The following is a 7,847-nucleotide window of genomic DNA, read 5'->3' on the forward strand; positions in this document are numbered from 1 at the left end:
GCATTGTAATTTCAATGATCCAGTGTAGTATTATTTCTTAAGAGGAAAAACATGGATTCATAGAGATAGAAAGACAAATTAAGTAGATTAAAAAAAACTTGTCTCATCATCTACTGTAAATTTTAGCAAGAATACTGTAAAAATACATGAGTTTGGAGAAAAAATAGATTCACTATTTAAATCACAGTAGCTGATAAGTAACAACCTCCTTTTCACTGTCAATGCATAGTATAGTTACCTTCTTTTAAATGTTTAATATGACTTTCTAGGAGTAGTTTTGAGTGTTTTTAAGCTTTTATCATGACTCACCAACAATACTGTGTCATATTTAATTTCAAGTAAGATTTCACTGACCTAAGGTTGCTTAGACAGACAATAGGACATTGCAGACACACACTGGTGAATTAACTGATTAGTAGATAAAATTTGTGTTGAACAAGGTCAAATTCTTCCAGATTGCCAGATGGTATTTTGAATGACCCGTTTGTTACATCAGTGGTATAACAGAGCTGCCTGTCAGTAGGGAAGACACAAGACATGATGCCCTCTTAGAGGGAGGGACTGTTATCAGTCAGTCCTTAAATACCACTAAAAGAAAAAAAAAAAACAGGAATATTTCAAATAACCATTGCTTAAAAAATTAATTGCACACAAGCTAAAGTGAACTAGATTGTTCATCCATGAGAATAATGAAATGATTTATTTACAACTCCATTTGAAAAATATGGCAACCCAGATATTCAAGAGCTTTTCTTTAAAAAAAATTTTTTTTAACGTTTATTCATTTTTGAGAGACAAAGCGTTAATGGGGGAGGGGCTTAAACAGAGGTAGACACAGAATCCAAAGCAGGCTCCAGGCTCTGAGCTGACGTGGGCTCAAACCCATGAACTGAATCGTGAGATCATGACCTGAGCTGAAGTCAGACACTTAAGCAATTGAGGCACCCAGGTGCTCCAAAAGCTTTTCAAAAATATTAATCCTACAGAGTATAATGCTAATCAAAGTAAGTCAGAAAAGGATAAATACCATATGATCTCACTCATATGTAAAATATAAGAAATAAATAAGAAAAGGGGAAAAAAAGAAAGAGAGAAAGAAAGCAAGAAATGGACTTTTTAACTATAGAGAACAAACTAATTTTTACCAGAGGTGAGATGGGGGGAGGGGTTGGGTGAAATAAGTGATGGGTATTAAGGAGTACACTTGTGATGAGCACTGGATGATGTTTGAAGTATTGAATCACTATATTGTACATGTGAACACTGTATGTTAACTATACATAAAATAAAAACTTAATAAATTTAGAAAAGAAAACATTAAGTCTCTTATTTAAATGATCTCATATGCCAACATGTGCCAAGAACACTGCTTTCAAGAAAGATAATTCTATCCTATTGATCAAAGAAAATTATGAGTTTTCTGAAATCTGCCTTCTACAGTTGTTTGATAAGTCATGGTAAATAATTAAAAATAATTTCACACTTTTGGTTTCAAAATTGCTTAACACATTAGGTATATATTGTTTCATAGTCCAGAATCTATATGGATTATAAATTAAACCAAAGTGATATCTTTAGGACTAGTGCCTAACCTTAATCTAAATATTAAATAGATATATTGGAGGGAAATGTTTTTGATAAATTTCAGATAGCATTTTTTTCCTGATGGATGAGAAAATGATTATTTACACACACACACATTATACTCAGTATGTTCATTATATTAGAGTTTAAGCTTCTAAGGAGTAATTTTCTTAGTAAGATGTAGATAGCTAACATTTAATATTTCCTATATATCAGGTTCCTCATGAATATTATCTCTTTAATCCCCAAGATAAAGTGCCCATTAGATCTCAGTTTTGTAGATGAGGAAGCTAAAGTTTTCAGGAGAATAGTGATTTGCTTAAAGTCACACAAGTAATATGTTTTGTTGCCAGAACCTCAATATTATCAGAAATCCCACTTCAAAGGATTCTATGACATAGTTCTTAATTTTACTCATAGATTTAGTTTTTATTTCTTGAATACATATTCTCAGTTCCTTTGTTTGTTATATGTTCAAGTTCTATCATGTTCTCCAGAGCACTGTCTTGATGTTCTTAGTTGTCATATGTGAGTTAATTGGTTAATACTGTAGAGTCCTGATGTTACAGAACCCTAACATCAATTACGAGCAAGGTAAAATATGATTGAATTGGGATTCATTTGTTGGTTAGGCATATTTGAATCTTCTCTTGAGTCCTACAAAGATATTTGGTTTCAATTTCCCATGTAGCAATAGAATTGTATGGCATAGCATTTGTGTATGGGAACATTTTAATATTGTTCTTTTTGTCATTCCTTTAGAATGTTATTTGCTTATTATATTTTTATAGATTTCTGATAGGATACATGTTTCCCCAAATAGGTAAAATTTATTTTACTTGATCAAGTGTACAATGTTGAACTTAAAGCTTTTCAGTTTGTACTTACATTCCATGCCATATAATACATTGCACAGCATGTCAAGAAGGATAGGTAGGTGAAAGTTTTTGCCCTGGCCTTCCCTATTAATTGATGGTGCATTAGCATACAATAATGAGAGTGAATGGACAGTAATTTGTGACTGTATCCCACTCTTATTTTAATCTAGACTAGGACACTGCCCAACTTCCCTGGTGTGATGGACTCCATGCATTAATAAAATCTGCTAGTTTTCTCCTATTAAACTTTTCTCTTTTTTAATTACCCAAAGGAACTATTTCTACTAGAATTATGGTTCCTGATGACATTAGTTTCCTCCTTCTTCACATATCCGGAGTGATTTCATTCAAACCCATGATTTAAAGTCTTCTAGTTTCCAAAAGAGATCTACTTACTAATTTTTAGAAACATACAACCATCATTTTTGGCCCAATTTTATATGCATCCTCTCTTATATCTTCAACAAAGCTCTTATTTTGCCTTCTTTAACTTCTATGAAGGATTTTTAAAGTGTAGAATAGAGTAACACAGTTCTTTTGTATGAGTGTCTCTTAAAAAAGTCATGACAAATAACGACATAAATGATTAGCATATGATTTGCTGCACAGAATTATTATTGTTAGTAATCTGACTCTCCTTGGAAAATTGTCAAGCTGTTAGGCAGGAAATAGGCATGAGTGACAGGAGGATGGACCTTAGACATCCTGACAGCCCCAACCCAGGACCGCCCAGGGGTGACCCCATTCTACCCATTTAGCCATTGGTCTGTAGTAAGAACATCCTGGAAGATAAAAAGATAAGTTTGTTGTGCTTGTTGCTCTTGTACAGAAAGTAGAAGCTTGTCCTTATTTGATCTATGTCTCTAGAAAAGATGCGGTTTCCTACCTCCTACAGGAATTTCCAATACATCTTGGGAAAGGACATGCATAGTTGGCTAATTATTATATAACCCAAGCCTGCCACTCAAATCTTGCAACCCTAGGACCTACTCAAAAGAAAAAGAAATTGATATAAGCCCACACCCTGGAGTTTCTTAGGCCATTGTCTGTCTTGACTGGCCCGCTCCTCCCTTGGAGTGTATTTTAACAAAACCTAGTTCTACTTTCCTTTCATTTCACTGTCATGGAATTCTTTACTGTGGCAGCAAAAAAAAAAAAAAAAAAAAAAAAAAAAAAAAAAAAAACAAGGTTCTTTCCTTTTCCATCTAACTCCTGGTAACAAAGCCATTGTTTTAAAAGAAATTATTCAAGAATGTTATTCTTTGTGGCAGAGGAACGTGCTGGAAAAAAATTTCCTTTGAATTTAAGAAAAAGCAATTATTATTTTTAAAATTAACTCTCTGAGGAAATCCAAATACTAGAACAGTTACATTGATTTGAAGGAGCCATGCCTTCTTTTATTAGCTATATTTATTAGAAAGTAAGGGTAGATTATTTGTTGACTATAAAGTTTCAGTTATGCTAGGTGAGACATCTCCTATACAACATAGTGCCAATGGTTACCAACACAGTATTTATTGTGAACTTCAAAATTTATTATAAGAACACACCCCATAAGTGTCTTTAACACATACACACAACAAGGGGCACAAAGAAACTCAGGAAGGTGTTGCATAGGTCTATGACCTTAAATACAGTGACGGCATCACAGGTGTTTGCATATGTCCAAACTCATCAATTCTACACATTCATTATGCACAGTTCTTTGCATATCAAGTATACCTCAACACAGCTGCTAAAAAAAAGTAAAGGTAAAAAGATATAGGGGAAGATGGTAGAGTAGGAGGCATCAAAGAATGTGTGTGCTCACCCATGCAACCATTGCATTGGCAGAATCTAAGTGATGTAACTATTTTGAAGCTCTGGGGTCTACTGAAGCCTTGCAAGTTCCAGGGGAAGGCTTGGGTGGTAAACTATGATTAATTTCAGTCAGTGTTAGATCTCAGCACAGCAGCAACTACTCCCCATCTCCCTATCCCATGTCAGGCAGCCATGCTTACATCCCTGAAACAGCTTTCATCAACTAGTAAGAGCCAGTGTGAGCAAAAAGAACGCTATCCTCCAAATATCAAGGAATGTTTGTTCTGATCACTGATTGCTGCTTCTGATCTGAGAGGTGCAGGCAAAAGAGGCAGGCATTACTGTTACACTCCCCACCACTGCTGTAAGCCGGTTTCCTTCTGGCTGAAGTGATTACTGAGGGACTTAAAAGGCCAGTGTTTTTAGTACTTTTCATTTTTCTCTTTCTCCCCTTTTGGAAATATTAAAAATTAAAACAATCAAAAGCTGGTATCTATATATGGGGAAATTTTTAAAAGTCATAACACATGCCCAGGGAAAGGCATAGGCGTAAAACTTGAGAAAACCTTAAGTTTACATTTCAGGCTGATACTTGCAAATGAAAGGGCCTACAACAATCCTCCCTATAAAAATAAACAAAAACAATAAACAAATTGAAAAAGAGCAGACCCTGGTAGAGGGGGAGAATCTGATTTCCATAGTCACCTCATTATTAGGTTCAACAACAACAACAACAAAATCAAGGCATACAAAGAAACAGAAATATGGCACAGTTGAAGGAAAAGAAATAAATCAATGAAACCTGCCCTGAGAACACCTTAAGATGGATCTACTAAACAAGGACTTTAAAATAACTATCTTAGAACAGTGCAAAGAAAGGGATGGTGTGGTGAAAGATAAGAAAAACAATGTATGAAAAAAAATTGGAAGTATAAATAAAAAGATAAAAACCCTAAAAATATGCCAAAAATTAATTCTGAAGCTGAAAAGTACGACCAAAAACAAAATCTACTGAAGGGAGTCAAAGGCAGATGTAAGAAAGCAGAGTAAAGAATAAGTAAACTTGGAGATAGGAAAATGTAAATCATTGAGTCCAAAAATCAGAAAGAAAAAGCCTGAATTAAAGTGAACAGAGCCTTCATGATTTATGAGACACCATCAAACAGTCAACATATACATTATGAAACTCTCAGAAGGAGAAGAGATAGACAGATAATTTAAATAAACAATTTCAGAAAACCTCCCAAATTTGATATAAACATCAAAGAAGCTAAGGAAACTCCTAGTAAGATGAACTCAAAGAGATCTATACCGAAAAATCATCATAATATAATAGACTTCCAAAAGAGAAAGACAGAATTGTGAAAGCAGCAAGAGAAAAGTGACTAACCACATACAAAGGATCCTCAATAAGATTATAAGCAGATTTATCATCAGAAACATTGAAGGCAATAAGGCAACAGGCCAATATATTCAAAGTGCTAAAACAAACAAAACAATACAAAAACAAAACAAAAACAAAACAAAACAAAATAAAACAAGAAAAAAAAAAACAACCTGTCGAAAAGAATCCTATATCTGGCAAAACTTTCTTTTAAAAGTACAGAAGCTTAGACGTTTCCAGATAAACAGAAGTTGAGGAAGTTTGTTACCATTAGAGCCGGCCTGTAAAAATTCCTGTAGGTTGAAATAAAAGGATACGAAAGGGTAACTAGAAGCCATATGAAGAAATAAGAATCCCAGTGAAGGTAAATGCCTGGGCATTGACAATTATTTTTCCTTGTATAAGCACACAAGGTACAAAGATGTAGTTTTGTGATATCAACAACTGAAAGGGTGAGGCTAAAGCTATAAAGGAGCAGTTTTTGTATGTTATTGAAGTTAAGCTGGGATAAACTCAAATTATAGTGTTCTAACCTCAGGATGTTAAATGTAAACTTCATGGTAATCAAAATGAAAACAGCTTTAGAATATACACAAATGGAAATGAGAAAGGAATTTAAAATTTTTAGTACAAAAATTGGACTAAATACAAAAGAAGACAGTAGTGCAAGAAAAGGACAGAAAAAGCTGTCAGACATATGGAAAACAAATCACAAAATGATGGAAGTATGCCCTCCTTATCAGTGATTACTAAATGTAAATTAATTAAAATCTCCAATCAAAAGACAGAGATTAACAGAATAGTTATAGACACATGATCTTAACATATGTTGTCTACAAGAGACTCATTCTAGGTCCCAAAACACAAAAGGATTGAGAGTGAAAGAATGGAGAAGCAGTATTACATGCAAATAATATCTTTAAGGAAACAAGCATGGCTGCATAGTATCAGACACAATAGACTTGAAATCATATAGCTACAAGAGACAAAGAAAAAGATTATATGTTAACAAAAGTTTCAATCAGCAAGCAGATGTAATAATTACAAACACTCATGCACCTAAAAATAGACCATCTAAATATATGAGGCAAAAATTGATGAAACTGAAGGGGGAAAGGCAGTTCCCCAATAATAAATACTTTAATAATCCACTCTCAACATTGTTTAGAACAAGACAGGAGATAAGCGGGGTGCCTAGGTGGCTCAGTCAGTTAAACGTCTGACTTCTGCCTAGGTTATGATCTTGTGGTTTGTGGGTTCGAGTCATGCATTGGGCTCTGGGCTGACAGCTCAGAGCCTGGAGCCTGCTTCAGAATCTGTGTCTCCCTCTCTCTCTCTCTGCCTCACCCTCACTCATGCGCTCTCTCTTTCTCTCTCTCTCTCTCTCTCTCTCTCTTTCTCTCTCTCTCTCAAAAAATAAATATTAACATATTTAAAAAAAGACAGAAGATAAGTAAGTAGAGAACTTGAATAAACCAATGAGATCTTACAAATACAGAATGTCCTACTCAACAATAAAATACATGTCTTCTCAATGTCATATGAGACATTTTCCAGGAGAGACAATATCTCAGGTCACAATTAAGTCTCAATAGTTTTAAAATGATAAATGCCATACAAAGTATATTCTCCAAACACAATGTTATGAAATTAGAAACGAATAAATGAAGACAAACTGATTTTATTAATTATGGAAATTAAATGACACTCTTAAAAACACAATGGACCAAAGAAATCACAAAGAGAATAAGAAAATACTTACAGACAGATGAAAATGAAAACGCAAACCTCAAAACTTATGGTACCCAAGGAAATCGGTGATACATTTGCAGCCACAAATGCTTACATTAGAAAATAAGAAAAATCTCAAATTGACAACCTAAATTTAGAAATTAAATAACCAGAAAAAGAAGAATAAACTAAACGCAAATATATCAGAAGAGAGGAAATAATAAATATTAGACCCCAGGTAAATGAAATAGAAAATAGAAAAACAATAGAGAAAATCAACAAAACCAAAAACTGGTTCCTTGAAAAGTTCATCAAAATTGAGAAAATTTTAGCTAAATGGACTAAGAGAAAAATAACAAAAACAAAACAAAACAAAGAAGATTCAAATAAAATCAGAAGTAAAAGAGGGGCATTATGACCGATTCTATAGAAATAAAAAAATATAAAAGAGTACTAAAAACAACTTTACA

The sequence above is a fragment of the Panthera uncia genome, chromosome C2 (assembly GCF_023721935.1).
Source record: "Panthera uncia isolate 11264 chromosome C2, Puncia_PCG_1.0, whole genome shotgun sequence".
In the NCBI taxonomy this organism is placed as follows: Eukaryota; Metazoa; Chordata; class Mammalia; order Carnivora; family Felidae; genus Panthera; species Panthera uncia.